The following is a 16781-nucleotide window of genomic DNA, read 5'->3' as shown; positions in this document are numbered from 1 at the left end:
TGGTGTCCGATAACGATTGGAGCTAATTTTCCATTCAAAAAGTCAAATAGCGCTCCTTGACTTACGGACCCTGTCGTGCGCCCAAACAGTGGTTTATGACCACATATGAGGTATCGATGTATTCAGGAGAAATTGCCCAACAAACTTTAGGATCCATTTTATCCTGTTGCCCATGTGAAAATGAAAAAACTGAGGCTAAAAGAAAATTTTTGTGAAAAAAAAGTACTTTTTTTTTACCGATCAATTTGTGAAGCACCTGGGGGGTTCAAAATGATCACTATGCATGTAGATAAGTTCCTTGGGGGGTCTAGTTTCCAAAATGGGGTCACTTGTGGGGGAGCTGCAATGTTTAGGCACACAGGGGCTCTCCAAATGCGACATGGTGTCCGCTAAATATTCCAGCATGTTTTCCATTCAAAAGTCAAATGAAATGGTGCTCCTTCTCTTCTGAGCCCTGCCGTGCGCCCAAACAGTGGTTTATGACCACATATGAGGTATCGTGTACTCAGGAGAAATTGCCCAACAAATTTTAGGATCCATTTTATCCTGTTGCCCATGTGAAAATGAAAAAATTGATGCTAAAAGAAAATTTTTGTTGTAAAAATTAAAATGTCCATTTTTTCTTTCCACGTTGCTTTAGTTCCTGCGAAACACCTGAAGGGTTAATAATCTTCTAGAATGTAGTTTTGAGTAGCTTGAGGGGTGCAGTTTTTAGAATGGTGTCACTTTTGGGTATTTTCTGCCATATAGATGCCTCAAAGTGACTTCAAATGCGATGTGGTCCCTAAAAAAAATGGTTTTGTACATTTTGTTGTAAAAATGAGAAATCGCTGGTCAACTTTTAACACTTATAACTTCCTAACAAAAAAAAATTTGTTTCCAAAATTGTGCTGATGTAAAGTAGACATGTGGGAAATGTTATTTAGTAACCACTTTGTGTCACATAACTCTCTGGTTTAACAGAATAAAAAATCAAAATGTGAAAATTGTGAAATTTTCTAAATTTTTACCAAATTTCTGATTTTTTCACAAATAAACGCAAAAATTATCGACCTAAATTTACCACTATCATGAAGCCCAATATGTCACGAAAAAACAATCTCAGAATCGCTAGGATCCGTTGAAGAGTTCCTGAGTTATTACCTCATAAAGGGACACTGGTCAGAATTGCAAAAAATGGCCAGGTCATTAAGGTCAAAATAGGCTGGGTCATGAAGGGGTTAAGAAGGACTCAGACATCCCTAGAGTACTATACATTTAGTAAAGATGAACATTTTGTGCAATTTTCTTTATACTTGTTTAGTTGAAGTTTGTCATACTGTGAAATAACCTATCGGAACAGATAAAAAGTTCAATAGAATGTATTCAGATAGTGGTTACATGTCCTGCTTGCACATCTGCATGCTTGGTACTAACACTTTAAAAAAAAAAAAAAAAAAATCTGAGCACATAAACAGCCAAGTATATTCAAGACAACCGTAATTACGTCTGTCATATCAATTATTAATTCACTCATTTTAATCTCAGAAGTGTAAAATAACTATACTCATAAATTGAAGGTACACAAGAATGGTTCAGTTCATGTAAGCACAAAACATAGTGGTTAGCAATAATGACGGTAAGCACACGAGTAAGATGAGGGGCAGAATATAATCAACACTGGGTAACTAAATGATGCTGATGATGGTAGAGGTTAGATAAGAATGTTCAACCAAGTATATTATGTACAAATAAGACAACCAAAAAGATGTCAGCAGGGTTCAATACACATCACAATTATGTGATACCTTACAGTTGCATCTGCTGTCCACAGTATCCCACTTTAACCCCTTTCTGACCTTGGACGGAATAGTATGTCTGAGGTCAGATCCCCCGCTTTGATGAGGGCTGCGCCGGAGCACGATCGCATGACACTCGGCTCCCGCTCGCAGCAGAGCAGGAGCCGAGGGTCAGTAGTATACCGCATCTGATGCTCTTGCATCGGATGCCATACGCTATGTGACCCCGGCCTAAAGCTTAGTCCTGCATAAAGGCATATACACAAGTCGTCTTTAAGACGCAGGCACACCTGCCAAAAATACGACTGTCTTTTTCTGAAGTAGCTTTGCTAGCAGTCTCGCTGTCATTTTAGCAGGAGCCCCGCTGGCAGTGTCTTTTTTCTATGATTTAAACAATAACTAGCAAACGGAATCCCAAACAATGAACATGCTTTCTTTTAATCGCTTCATGGGTTCCAAACCATGAAGTGATAAAACATGTGGAAAGACTGAACATGTGCACTGCAATGTCAATATCTCTATGGTTTTTTGCAGTTTTTTTTTTTTTTTTTTTTTAAATAATCTGCCTGAAAAAGATCATCGCATGCATATAACCTAATGTAACCTATGATAATGTAATGGCAACCTAAATAAGGCTAATCCGTGTGGCATTTAATTTTTGGCTTTTACATTTACCATTTGTAAGAAGAATGAGCATGCTGCCTTTTTTAAAAGATTTTTTTTTTCCTGCAAATGGAGATAAAAATTAACATCGATTTTCCATGTACATATAAATAAAAGCTGCAGGAAATTTCAACTTTCAGTAAAGGCTTGTTCACACAACCGCATTTTCAGTCCAAGTGCTGTTCGTGAAATAAACGGAAAGCACTTGGACTATAGAACTGCAGGGGCTTTGGGTTTTCACATAATGTCGCCGGAGGCCCCCGCAACACCGAGCACCGCCGAAACTGCAGCACCAGGCTGGGATGGGAGCGAGATCATCGCCCTGCAGCGTCAGACCACCGGAAGAATCACTGCCGATCCCCCCAGATAAGATGAATTCAGGACTGTAAGACAGACCCCCATTTGACGCATTAATTTATTATCCCCAATTTCCTTCTGAAAATTTTGGGTGCGTCTTACAGTCCAAAAAACACGGTACGTTGTAGGTCTGTAATATAGGAAACTCTAAATGGTCTTGTAAATGATTAATAGCTGATGAGCAGAAAAAGGATTTTATACGGATGACAAGTGATAAAAAATAGTCACACTGTTCTGGATGAAACTTTATTTCTTATAAGCTAATGTGAACGTGTTCTTAGACCTCATTTATTCATTCATTTTTCTCGTCATACTTGGGGGAAAAAAAAAAAAAAATGATTTATCACTGTGCTCTAACATTTAGTCATCTGTTTTTGGTCCTCGGGTCCATTTTTATCAAATTTTTTTTCTTGAATTCAAAAAATTTTTTGAACCCATCTCCAAGCTTTATTACAAAAACAAACAAAACACACAAAACACTGTCCATTTGCTGTTCATTTTTCTTCACAGACCAATTGACTTGAATGGACAAGATTGGACTATCAGTAGAATCAACAAGGGACGGGAATCAGTTTTCTCTTTTTTTGTGGACACTGTCAGCAAAATAAAATAAAATGTATACAGCCCAACAGACTAAAAGGCCTGGGCTGTACTGTGACCCTTTTACAGCACTACTTATCAATTGTGACTATTAAGTGGCAGCTGCAGATTGCATGTAACTTAATGTACAGATTTAGCAGTAGCCAAATAGTTAAAAGGAATCGTTCACTAGGATTTCACACCCCAAACTATTTATATGAATGTTTAGCTCTTTCAAGGAAAAGTCCAGCAATAACCTTACATGGGGAGTCTGTTCATTCATTATTTAAGCAAGAGTCAAATTAATGTGCAAATGAGCATGAAGAGAAATTTGTAGATCTGAAGCCTCTGTCACTCCAACTCTATTCCCTCCCCCTTGCTTCACTGAAGGCTACATTGCCAGAAACCACACAACATAGAGGCTATCAGTCAAGCAGGAAGCAACAACAGTGGGGGGTGGGGGGAGCATTGAATAGAGCTGGAGTGACAGAGGGTTTAGATTCACAGCCTCATTTGCACATCAATGGAAAGATATCGCTAGACTTGTCAGTAAAAGAACTACAAGCGCGTACAGTTGTGGGGATGAAATCCCAAAAAAAATAATGTAAGAACTTTACCTGGGAAACAGTAGATGTGAATGAATCTTTACTTCGAGAACCTGCCAGCAAAACAGAGCGATGATGCAGTCAGGGTGTGTGCACACATTACGGATTGTCTTACGGAATTTTCCGCGCGGATTTGTGTAAATCCGCAGGTAAAACCGCAGGTCGAAAGACCTGTGGTTTATTTGCAGATTTTCTGCAGTTTAGCCTGCGAGTTTCCCCTGCGGTTTGACACCTGCCATGGAACAGGTGCCAAACCGCTGCAGAATCCGCACAAAGAAGTGACATGCTGCGGATTTGAAAACGCAGCAAATCCGCGCGGAAAATTCTGCACCGTGTGCACTGCGGATTTCATTTTCCATTGATTATAATGGTACTGTGCACCGCAGCAGTTTCAGCAGAAACTGCTGCGGATCCACAGGACCAAATCCGCTGCGGATCCGCAGCAGAATCCGCAGCGTGTGCACACACTCTAACATCCCTGTTCTAAAACAGACGGCACCTTCATGTGGATTTTCATCTGTTAGGAAATGTAAAAATCCTACAGTACTGAACCTTGATAGCACCAAACACCTGGTAGTCATCTTCAGCAATACATTACACCATAAAACTATTTGGCAAAATCAAGAAAACACTCTTCAAAGTCTGTGCGTTTATCTTGTAATATTCCAAAATCGTGAAAGGGCCCCAGTCCAAGAGATGGGAAAAAAACATTACAACATTTTCCCTTAGCAATGTTTCTTTTCTCCTCCATCCCAGATGCTACGAACACATGTCAAAGACCAAACAGATATGTAGTCAGACATTTCCATGAGGAATGACAGAGGAGCAACAAATGTAAAGTTCTCAGAAAAGATACCAAGGCATACAAATATTTACTAAAACAGGCATGTCAGGAGAGCAACAGTCCTTGTCCCCAAAGCCTGTCCAAAGCTGAAAACAAGGACTAGAACAGAAAACTGATGTTCTATCATCATTTGTTTTTCACTACTAATACTTATGAAAAATAAGTATGTAATTCAACAATAGGTGGTACATACTATATGATACCACAAATCAGGTACAGAATTTATATGTTTCACCTAGTTCAAATTACGGTACTTTCACCTGTAGAAGTCAAGCAACAACAAAAAAAAAAAAAAAAATCACAGAATTGTGCAGTAAAATATGTGCAACAGTTGGCCATGTGGCACAGAAACTGTATTATTTGGCATATGTATAAGCATCTTTAACCTGTAGTGTGCCTCACACAATTACTGTTTGTTTCTGGGATCTCCACACCCCTATCACTACTTGTATATGACACTGTGGTTTCTCCTTACCTAGGAAATTGTTGGCAAATCAGGGGAATACTTGTCTAAAGGGAGGTTTACAAGATATTTGTTTTCAAGAGTTGCAGCTGTTGAAAATTATATTGGGTTGAGCTGCCTACATCTGCAGTGTCGCAGAGCCCAATGACTGGCTGCAGTGGTCACGTGCACTGTATTCAGGAAGTCACCGCTGCAGCCTGTCAAGGCCTGGACATTGAGTACAGCTGTAGATAAGTCTTATTTTCAATGGCTGCGACCCTATAAATAAGAAGAGATATCCTAGCCAAACTGTTAAGGCCCCGTTACACATAACGATGTCCCAGCGATCCCACCAACGATCTGACATGGGTGGGATTGCTGGGACATCGTTAGGCTGATCTCTGGTGAGCTGTCACATAGACACTGGTATCTAGGGTAAACAGCAGGTATCCAAGAGCCATGCGGCTCTTAGTTACCCGATGTTTACGTTGGAAACCAGCGTCGCTGATCTCTCGCTGCCACACGCAGCGATGCGTGCTAGCCAGCGGGAGACCAACGATCAAAAAATGGCCCAGGACGATCCTGCTCGATCAGCGATACCCGGCAGGGGGGCCGGTCGCTGATCCCCGTGACACACAGCGAGATCGCTGTGGCGTCACAAAATCAGCGATCTCGCTGTGTGTGACAGGGCCCTTAGGCAGGGGTCACACTTCCAACTGCAATGCGAGAAGCTCACACATCAATACCCGGCACTGCCACCGGCACTCGGGAGCGCTCAGCTGCATAGAAATACATGCAATCGCACGCTCCGGTCCGGCAGTGACGGGTATTGATGCACGAGTTTCTCACAATGCAGTTGCAAGTGAGACCCCGGCCTTAAAGAAATAATCTTGCGTATATGACAGTGCCTGAGAACAAACTTTACATTAGGGAGCAGCTTGTGAGATGTCAATTCCATCTAGGGAATATAAGGCGCAAAAAGGAAGATGGGGCCGAATCTTAGGAATGGACAGATGCAGGGACAAAAAAAACACCATCAGATCAGCAACATTTAAGCAAACGAGAGATTTTCTAGTAGGTGTCAGGACCTCGAACATCTATAGGTAAGTTGATATCTGCTGTCTCTAATGCTAGGTTGTTTTTTTTTTTTTGGCGGGGGGAAAGAATTTGAGTAACAATTCCAGAAAAATATCTGATGCGGTCACTACGAAAGACAACCGAGGCTTTCCTACATCACCTTAGCCTGGATTGCTAGTACAAGCTTGCCTACAGAGGATCAGGTAGATTTATTTTACAGGAACAACTCTCAGGCCTGGGTACTGACTGAGGAGCCACAGATTACCAGACAGGGTATGGCAAGACGAAACTGCCAGAAATTAATCTACTGACACAGCCGCCCACTTTACAGGAGGACGTCACTGCCCTCTAACAACCCAACAATCTAACATTACAGTCGTCACATACTCCACCGCTTCCTTAAAATTCCATCAAGACGACGGTAAGGCCTCATTCAGAAAGCCTTCTACATTCTGTGTTCCTGCTCATTAAGGGTATGTGCCCACGTTGCGGATTGTGCAGCACAGTTTTCAGCGCGGAGTTTACTAAATCTGCAGGTAAAATGACCTGCGTTTTACCTGCGGATTTTCTACAGATTTTGTGCGGATTTCTATAATGAAGCAGGTGTCAAACGCTGTGGAATCCACACAAAGAATTGACATGCTGCTGAAAGGAACCCGCAGCGCTTCTGCTGCAGATTTTTCCGCAGCATGTGCACAGCATTTTTTAATTTACATAGGATAGAATGGTACTGTATAACGCAGGAGAATCTGCTGTGGACCCGCAGCGCAATCCGCAACGTGTGCACACACCCTAAAAAGTAACTTAAAAGAAAAAGGAAGCCCATAATGGCCAGCAGTCTGGTCACTATGGGCAACAAGGCCAACGTACTCCGACACATCTCTTCTTTAAAGCCTAATATCTATTTTAGGGGCAAATCAGAGATGAAAGCTTGCACATCACAGGGGTCCCAAACGAGAGCCTAAGTTACAGCGAGAAACAAGTGCTGCACCATGTTGGTGGGCGGCCGTCTGCCGCCAGATGCAAGGGTTTATTTGCCAGGTGTGTGTGGTTGTTACTATGACGAGAGCCGGTGGGTCGGTATAAATCCTGACATCTGCCCTCCGTAGTCGGGGTGCAATAATGGTAACTGGCAGACGTTACCCATAGTAGCCAGCAGCTGTCACCCCTCTGGTTGCTACTGACAACTCCTCCGCCAGGATGCAGGAGATGCTCTGCCCTACACACTGGACGTGAGGACACAAGGTGGGGGGCTGCAGCGCCCCTCACCGGCCTGGTCGCCATCAGGAAGTGACAGCTGGACATGTCATGTAGTGTTTGCCCGAGCCTGCCCAGTACGGGGGGCCTAACCGTCCTGCAGCAGCCCCCCTCAGCTAGGCCTGGACGCAGCCTGCGCCTCTCCTACTGCTGCCCCGGCATCTCCCTGCAGGCCGCAGCCCCCCGGAGGGCTACACACTCCCCCGCATCCCTGAGCTGCCTCCTCCTCCAGCCAGCAGCTCCTTCCCCGGCCACAGCCAGACAAAAGCCGCCGCGGCCGCCAGGGCCTCACTCCCGCTCCGGGCGCCCGGCCGCCGGCTCTTCCTCACAGCCTTCCCTGACAGAGCTCCGAGCCCGGCCGGGGAGGGAGGGAGGCCGCCAGTGACGGCTCAGGCGAATAAAAACACTCACCGCATGAATTTTCTTGTCTCGCAAAACCAAGATGGCTGTGTTTCCAACCCGGAGGATGCTGGGTGGCTGACCTTTCCCCTTTGACCCTCTGCCGTGACCCGCTCTCCTTCTCCCTCCTCCCTGACAACGGCAGCTGGTAACCAGGAAGCGGCCCGGGCCTAGCTAGGGGGATCGGCCTGCTCGTCGGGGTCCTGCGCCCTCCTCTCCGGTGCTCTGGGATCCCGCTCCTTCCGGTGCACGGCGGGCGGAGGGAGGAGGAGGAGGAAGCGGCGGTTTTGGCGGCTTCATTCACAGGCCGGGAGCGGAAGCTGCGCTGGAGCCTGCTGTGTGGTACCTCAGGCTGTGCCCCGGTCACCGTACAGCCCCGGAGCTGTCCCCTCACAGCGCTCATGTCCGGAGCCATGTGCCCTCAGCTAGTGGAGGGTGCACCCGACAATGGCTTCCCCGGGCTCCATAGCGGCACCCTGTGTAACTGAGGCCATGGTGGGCGAGATGGGGCTCTGGGCTCCCGTAGGGGTCACTCACAGCTGCGTGGCGTGTGTGCGGTTTTTTTCTCGCCTAGTGTCCGTATGACATGCGTTTTTAACTTTCATCTTTTACATAGTCTTATTGTAGCATGTTGTCATAAGTAATAATGCAATCGTGTAGAAACAGAGGGAGATATTCTGTATATTTTACTCATATAGCGCCATTAATTCTGCAGTGCTTTACAGACATTATCATCACTGTCCCCAATGGGGCTCATAATCTACATTCCCTATCAGTATGTCTTTGGAATGTGGGAGGAAACCCACGCAAGCACGGGGAGAACATACAAACTCCTTCAGATGTTGGCCTAAATAATATATAGGTAATAGAATATATCATTTTCGCATGCCCCCTGCGAGTAGAGTTGAGCGAAACAGCTCGGCTAAAGTCAGGTTTCGCTGAGTGAAACCCGACCAGAGTGTGAGGTCGGCCAAGCGGTCCCCGACCTGAGCGCCAAAGTCGGATTTCCCAGAATGCTTGCACGTGACTTTTTTCAGCCACTGAGCAAGGACGTACACTGCGGGCAGCGAGATGACATGTGCAGCGTCCGGGGAGAGAGAGAGTTTTCGCGCACTTTAAAAAAGCGGTCCGGCATGTAGGTGTTTCCTGTCCTCCACTCCCTGCCGACTTTGCTTCCCCATTGATTTACATTGGGTTTTGTGTTTCAGTCGGACCTTCGACTTTTCCCCGATAGTCGGCCGATTTCGTTCGACTCGACTTTTGAGAAAGTCTGGTTTCATGAAACCCGACTCGACCCTTAAAAAGGCAAAGTGGCTCATCTCTACCTACAAGTAATAAGCTGGCACCCTTCAGTGCCTCTGGAGTGTCACCATAGGGTGTGCAGTCATGATGAGCGAGCGTGCTCAGGTGCAGTGTCTGCGGCGTGCTCTAATAATGTCCGAGCCCCCCTGGCTCTATGGCTCATACTGTTAGACAACCGCATCACATGCAGGGACTGCCTGTTAGGTAACCCCTGCATGCATTAAGGCTGCTGAGCATAGTATTAGGGCACGCTCGCTCCTCATTAGCCTTAATTTAACATATTAAATAATTAAACGACATGGTGTCCCCTATTTTCACGATTCTGGCTGTGAACTTCCTGTAGTTGGCGGCTGAAATTTTGTGGTTCCTTTGAGATGTGTGTGTAAAATCAGGCGGCACATGCATGATCGGTGAGCCATCCGTTTTGTTTTTCTCACATCCATAGACTTGCATTGGTGAGTCTCGGCCGGTTTAGGCGGCCATACATAGCATGCTGCAATTTTTTTCTTCACCCCAATTGCAGCTGAGGAAAACTCACAGATGTACACGGCCTCCTTAACCCCTTCACGACCCATGACGCCTACATAGGCGTCATGAAAAGTAGTGCCCAAACAACCTATGACGCCTACGTAGGCGTCATGCTAAAAATAGCCCCCCTGCAGGTCGGGTGACCGGGGTCACTGAAAGGTCACCCGACCCGCACACAGAGGACACTCTACGGTTAATCCCAGGCGGCTAAAAGTGAAACAGCCAATCAAAGCGATTTGTAATATTTCATCAATGAAGTTTGGTGAAATATTACAATCCAGCCAAGGCCGATGCTGCAATAGCATCGGACATGGCTGGACACCGACACCCGACCCCCCCCCCCCCCCCCACACCGACTGGCGGGGCCGATCGGCCACCGATGGACGGCGGCGATTGGTCGCCGCTGTCATCATCTGCTCCCCCTCCCCTTCCTATCGCTCCCACCTTCCGATCCCCCCCGGGACCTCCGATGGTGGTCCCGGCATCCCACCGTCTGGATCATGGGCGTCGCCATCTTGGAAAATGGCAGGCGGTCCAAGATGGCGGCGCACAGGAATTTGCCGGCTGCCCGTTCATTTTTAATTTTGATCACTGTGATCCACTCTCACAGTGATCAAAGTGAAAAAAAAAAAGTAAATACACCCCCCTTTTATCATCCCATAGCCAGGCGCAAATAATAAAATAAAAAATATATATTTTTTTCCATTTAGGGTTCGAACTAGGGTTAGGGCTGGAATTAGGGTTATAGATAGGGTTAAAATTAGGGTTAGGGCTGGAATTGGGGTTAGGCTTGTAGTTAGGGCTAGAATTGGGATTAGGGTTGTGGCTAGGGTTATTATTAGGGTAGGGTTAGGGGTGTGTTGGGGTTAGAGTTGGAGTTAGAATTGAGGGGTTTCCACTGTTTAGGCACATTACGGGGTCTCCGAACGCGACATGGCGCCACGATTTATTCCAACCAATTTTGCGTTCAAAATGTCAAACGGTGCTCCCTCCATTCCAAGCCCCGACGTGTGCCCAAACAGTGGTTTACCCCCACATATGGGGTATCAGCGTACTCAGGAAAAATTGCACAACAACTTTGGGGGTCTAATTTCTCCTGTTACCCTTGAGAAAATAAAAAATTGGGGGCTAAAAAAATGATTTTTGTGAAAAAAAATGATTTTTTTATTTTCACGGTTCTGAGTTATAAACTTCGGTGAAGCACTTGGGGGTTCAAAGTGCTCATCACACATCTAGATAAGTTCCTTGGGGGGTCTAGTTTCCAAAATGGGGTCACTTGTGGGGGGTTTCCACTGTTTAGGCACATCACGGGCTCTGCAAACGTAACATGACGCCCGCAGACCATTCCATCAAGTCGGTATTTCAAAACGTCACTATTTCCCTTCCGAGCCCCGATGTGTGCCCAAACAGTGGTCCTTCCCCACATATTGGGTACCAGCGTACTCAGGACAAACTGGACAACTACTTTTGGGGTCCAATTTCTCCTGTTACCATTGTGAAAACAAAAAATTGCGGGCTAAAAAAATCATTTTTTGAGAGGAAAAAAGGTTTTTTATTTTCACGGTTTTGCGTTATAAACTTCTGTGAAGCACTTGGGGGTTCAAAGTGCTCACCACACATCTAGATAAGTTCCGTGGCTGGTCTAGTTTCCAAAATGGGGTCACTTGTGGGGGGTTTCCACTGTTTAGGCACATCAGAGGCTCTGCAAACGTAACCTGATGCCCGCAGACCATTCGATCAAGTTGGTATTTCAAAACGTCACTACTTCCCTTCCGAGCCCCGACGTGTGCTCAAACAGTGGTCCCTCCCCACATATGGGGTATCAGCGTACTCAGGACAAACTGGACAACAACTTTTGGGGTCTAATTTCTCCTGTTACTATTGTGAAAATTAAAAATAGCGAGCTAAAAAATCATTTTTTGAGGGAAAATTTTTTTTTTTATTTTCACAGCTCTGCGTTATACACTTCTGTAAAGCACCTGGGGGTTCAAAGTGCTCACTATGCATCTAGATAACTTCCTTAGGGGGTCTAGTTTCCAAAATGGGGTGATTTGTGGGGGAGCTCCAAAGTGTAGGCAGACAGGGCCTCTCCAAACACGACATGGTGTCCGCTAACGATTGGAGCTAATTTTCCATTCAAAAAGTGAAATGGCGCTCCTTCCCTTCTGAGCCCTGCCGTGCGCCCAAACAGTGGTTCCCCCCCACATATGGGGTGCCAGCGTCCTCAGGACAAACTGAGCAGCAACTTTAGGGGTCCAATTTATCCTGTTACCCTTGTGAAAATAAAAAATAGCAGGCTAAAAAATCATTTTTGAGGAAAAAAAATGCTTTTTTATTTTCATGGCTCTGCATTTATAAACTTCTGTGAAGCACTTGGGGGTTCAAAGTGCTCACTACACATCTAGATAAGCTCCTTGGGGGGGTCTAGTTTCCAAAATGGGGTCACTTGTGGGGGGTTTCTACTGTTTAGGTACATCAGGGGCTCTGCAAACGCAACATGATGCCCGCAGAACATCCCATCAGTCTGCATTCCAAAATCGTGCTCCTTCCCTTCTGAGCTCTCCCATGCGCCCAAACAGTGGTTTCCCCTGACATATGGGGTATCGGTGTACTCAGGACAAATTACACAACAACTTTTGTGGTCCAATTTCTCCTGTTAGCCTTGTGAAAATAAAAAATAGAGGGCTAAAAAATCATTTTTGAGGAAAAAAAAAATTTTTATTTTCACTGCTCTGCGTCATAAACTTCTGTGAAGCACTTGGGGGTTCAAAGTGCTCACCACACATCTAGATAAGTTCCTTGGGTGGTCTAGATTCCAAAATGGTGTCACTTCTGGGGGAGCTCCAATGTTTAGGTACACAGGGGCTCTCCAAACACGACATGGTGTCCGATAACGATTGGAGCTAATTTTCCATTCAAAAAGTCAAATGGTGCTCCTTCCCTTCGGGACCCTGCCGTGTGCCCAAACAGTGATTTCTGACCACATATGAGGTATCGGAGCACTCAGGAGAAATTGCCCAACAAATTTTAGGATCCATTTTATCCCATTGCCCATGTGAAAATGAAAAAACAGGCTAAAAGAAAATTTTTGTGAAAAAAAGTCCTTTTTTTTTTTTTTTTTTTTTACGGATCAATTTGTGAAGCACCTGGTGGTTCAAAGTGCTCACTATGCATCTAGATAAGTTCCTTGGAGGGTCTAGTTTCCAAAATGGGGTCACTTATGGGGGAGCTCCAATGTTTAGGCACACAGGGGATCTCCAAACGCGACATGGCAACCGCTAAATATTCCAGCATATTTTCCATTCAAAAAGTCAAATGGCGCTCCTTCCCTTCTGAGCCCTGCCGTGCACCCAAACAGTGGTTTATGACCACATATGAGGTATTGGTGTACTCAGGAGAAATTGCCCAACAAATTTTAGGATCTATTTTATCCTTTTGCCCATGTGAAAATGAAAAAATTGATGCTAAAAGAAAATTTTTGTTGGAAAAATTAAAATGTTCATTTTTTCCTTCCACATTGCTTTAGTTGCTGTGAAGCACCTGAAGGGTTAATAATCTTTTTGAATGTAGTTTTGAGTAGCTTGAGGGGTGCTGTTTTTAGAATGGTCACTTTTGGGTATTTTCTGCCATATAGACCCCTCAAAGTGACTTCAAATGTGAGGTGGTCCCTAAAAACAATGGTTTTGTAAATTTTGTAAAAATGAGAAATCGCTGGTCAACTTTTAACCCTTATAACTTCCCAACAAAAAACAATTTTGATTCCAAAATTGTGCTGATGTAAAGTAGACATGTGGAAAATGTTATTTATTAACTATTTTGTGTCACATATCTCTGGTTTAATGGAATAAAAATTCAAAATGTGAAAATTGCAAAATTTTCGCCAAATTTCCGTTTTTTTCACAAATAAATGCAAACATTATCGACCTAAGTTTACCACTAACATGAAGCCCAATATGTCACGAAAAAGCAATCTCAGAATCGCTAGGATCCGTTGAAGCGTTCCTGAGTTATTACCTCATAAAGGGACACTGGTCAATATTGCCAAAAATGGCCAGGTCATTAAGGTCAAAATAGGCTGGGTCATAAAGGGGTTAAATGCCAATGGTGCAAGTGCAATGCGATTTTGTTTTAATCACGTTGCACTCGTGAGCAAACCCTAATTCACCTGTGCAAATCCAGAATATTTCTCCACCCATGCGGACCTGCCAGTAAGTTATTTATATATGAGACCGCATTCAGATGGGTGTAAGCAAAATGGCCATTCACCCATTAAAGACAGACTATTTTCTTTATCGCCTTATTGGGGGACACAGAATACCATGGGGTGTATGCTGCTGCTGCTAGGAGGCTGACACTATGCAAAAACAATAAAATTAGCTCCTCCCCGGCAGTATACACCCACCGACAGGCACCAAGCACCTCAGTTTGTGCTTAGTGTCTGTAGGAGGCGGACCGGGATCTCCCCAGATCCGCTTTTTTCTTTTCAGGTTTAGTCTGAACTTTTTAATTTTTCCCTCTTTTGTCTTTTAGGTTATTTTCCATCGGGAAACAGGGTGTAGTTGTCACCCTGATTTCCCATATCATGCGGCTGAGCGAGCAGTGTGGTGTCATCCACATCGCAACTCTCAGTACCGCAGGCAGGACTTTTCCCTTTCGCCTTCCGGTGATAAGGGTTGTGGACAGGTGGCTAGTCCTTGCCGAATCCCCCTCCTCACCCCTCTCTCGGGACAGGGCTGAGAGGAAGACGGCGATCGCAGGTATTTCAAGCCGTCTTCTGCAGGATGCGGGTACAGAGGACTCCCTTCCCCCCAGCGGCCTGCCGTTTCCCCGTGGGCCCCTGTGGTCATCCTCTTCAGGGACGTCAGGTAAGTGCCTGTACGTTCCCTCCGGCCCCCGCATAAGCTCCAGTGCATGGGAGAAGTTGGATCTTGGGATTACAGGTCCACTGTTTTTGAATCTCCCGCCCTTTTTGCCTGCCGCGCGCTCTCACAATGGAACTATCCCTTCCCCTCTTAGTCAGGGAGACGCTGCGGATTCCTTCACTCACCGCAGCAGCGTCGCAAGCAGGGGACCGCTTCATATTTCATCCTGAGCGCGGTATGTCGGGGTGGGCAAGGGGTTGCAGCGCCGGCGCGGGCGCCTTCACTTTCACTTTCCCCTCAGCCAGGGGAATTTCTCTGCTCCCTCCTCCATTCTTGAGCGCGCTCTTTCAGCGCGCCTTTTCTAGCCCATCACAGGGCTTCTTTCTCTTTGGAATGCCAGCCTCCCCTCTCTGTCATGCCCCCTCCGTCGCTGGTAGCCAATCACGGCGCAGCCGCTAAGCTCCGCCCCCCATCTTCCAGCACAAGGATTTCCTGGTTGTCTCACTCCTTCCTGCGCTGTTTGGGGGACACTTCAGCGTTTTCTGCTGCTCACAGAATCTCGGTAGGCTCGGCTCTGAGGCAAAGATTAGCTCCCCTCAGCAGTTATTCCATAAATCCTGCGGCCATTCAGTGCAGTCTACTTATGCCCAACCCTTCAGGGGATCTCTGCTTCAGGCCCACCGCTATCTATTACGCCTGTGCGCGCTGTAAAAAGAAGTGGGCATCAGGTCAGTCGTCTCCATTCTGCCCCCCCTGCAGTCCTTCCAATATGTCAGCATCTCAGGAGCGCACAGAGTCCCGGGCGGAGGGCGCTCTTCCCTCCTCTCTCTCCCCGGAGTGGGCCGTTACAATGTCACAGTCTGTGTCTGACTTGACAAAAGTATCACAGTCGCTGGTCCAGGTTTTAGAACGATTACCTCAGCTATCCTCAGCCACCTCTGCCCCGACCACCTCTCGGGGTGAGTCGTCCGCACCTGACCGCGACCTTCAGAGAGACAGACGGGGAAGGTCTTCTAGGAAGCGGGCTCGGTCCTCTTCGTCCTCGAGCTCGCAGGGCCCTTCTGCTCCCAGGCCTCCTTCTCCTTCCTCAGATGACAGCCTTCAGTCAGGCGATGATTCTCATTCGGAAGCTAGCTCTGAGGGGAACAGCGTTTCTAAAACGCGGGACATGGTCGATAGTTTGCTTGCAGCTATCTTCCAAACACTAAAACTTAAACAGGATGAGGCTCCAGCTCAGGAAGGCTCGGTTGTCCTTAGACGAGCCAGACCTCCGTCCCGAACCTTTCCCAATCACAACGATTTTAATACTACCTTAGCCAAACACTGGGAGCGCCCTGAACAACGTTTCTCAGGCCGCAAGTATTTGGACGTTCTGTACCCCTTTGACGCAGAACTGCTCTCAAAGTGGTCCAAGGCTCCAGAGGTAGATCCTCCAGTATCCCGGATAGCCTCTAAAACGGTTCTCTCTCTTCCAGACGGGGCGTCGCTCAAAGATCCTTCTGACAGGCAGATTGAATCTCTGGCTAAATCTATCTTTGAGGCATCTGGCACCTCTCTCTGCCCTATTTTCGCATCCGCCTGGGTGGCGAAGGTCATTTCCGCTTGGGCAAAAATTCTTCGCAGAGGCATCTTAGCGTCAGCTCCTCAAGACGAATTGGCAGATCTTGCAGATCAGATTAACCAGGCGGGAAAATACCTTTTGGCCGCCTCCTTGGACGCGGCCGGCTGCGTAGCAAGGGCTAACAGCAACATAGTAGCTGTACGCCGAGTCCTTTGGCTAAAGTCATGGAATGCGGACACTACTTCGAAAAAGTCGCTTACCAATCTGCCATTCCATGGCTCTAGGCTCTTTGGAGCAAAGCTGGATCAGATAATTTCCGATGCCACTGGAGGCAAAAGTACTTCGCTTCCCCAGTCTCGACCAAAACGCCCCTTCAACAGAAGGGGGTTTCGACCATTCAGGCCTTTTCGTCCCTTCTCTGCCACGGAGAGGGCCACTCAACAGGATCGGCCGCCTGCCACCAGGGAGCGGGATCAGAGGAAACCTTCCTACAAACCCGCTCCTCGCTGGAGATCTAGAGGACAATA

At 46.4% G+C, this 16781-nt stretch overlaps 1 protein-coding gene across 1 annotated transcript in view; it reads right to left on the bottom strand.

Annotated features, from left to right (window-relative positions):
* CNOT2 (CCR4-NOT transcription complex subunit 2) overlaps positions 1-8273 on the bottom strand; it is a 131619-nt gene extending 123346 nt beyond the window's left edge. Inside the window, exon 1 of the mRNA XM_073555522.1 lies at positions 8014-8273. The gene's annotated coding sequence lies outside the window, so the exon portion shown is untranslated. The remainder of the gene's footprint in view (positions 1-8013) is intronic.
* Between the last annotated feature and the right edge of the window lie 8508 nt (positions 8274-16781).

This window comes from Dendrobates tinctorius, unplaced genomic scaffold (genome assembly GCF_039654945.1).
Source record: "Dendrobates tinctorius isolate UK_male_01 unplaced genomic scaffold, ASM3965494v1 ptg000224l, whole genome shotgun sequence".
Classification (NCBI taxonomy): Eukaryota; Metazoa; Chordata; class Amphibia; order Anura; family Dendrobatidae; genus Dendrobates; species Dendrobates tinctorius.
Note: the sequence above shows the minus strand (reverse complement) of the source record. Positions and strands in the feature narration are given on the sequence as shown.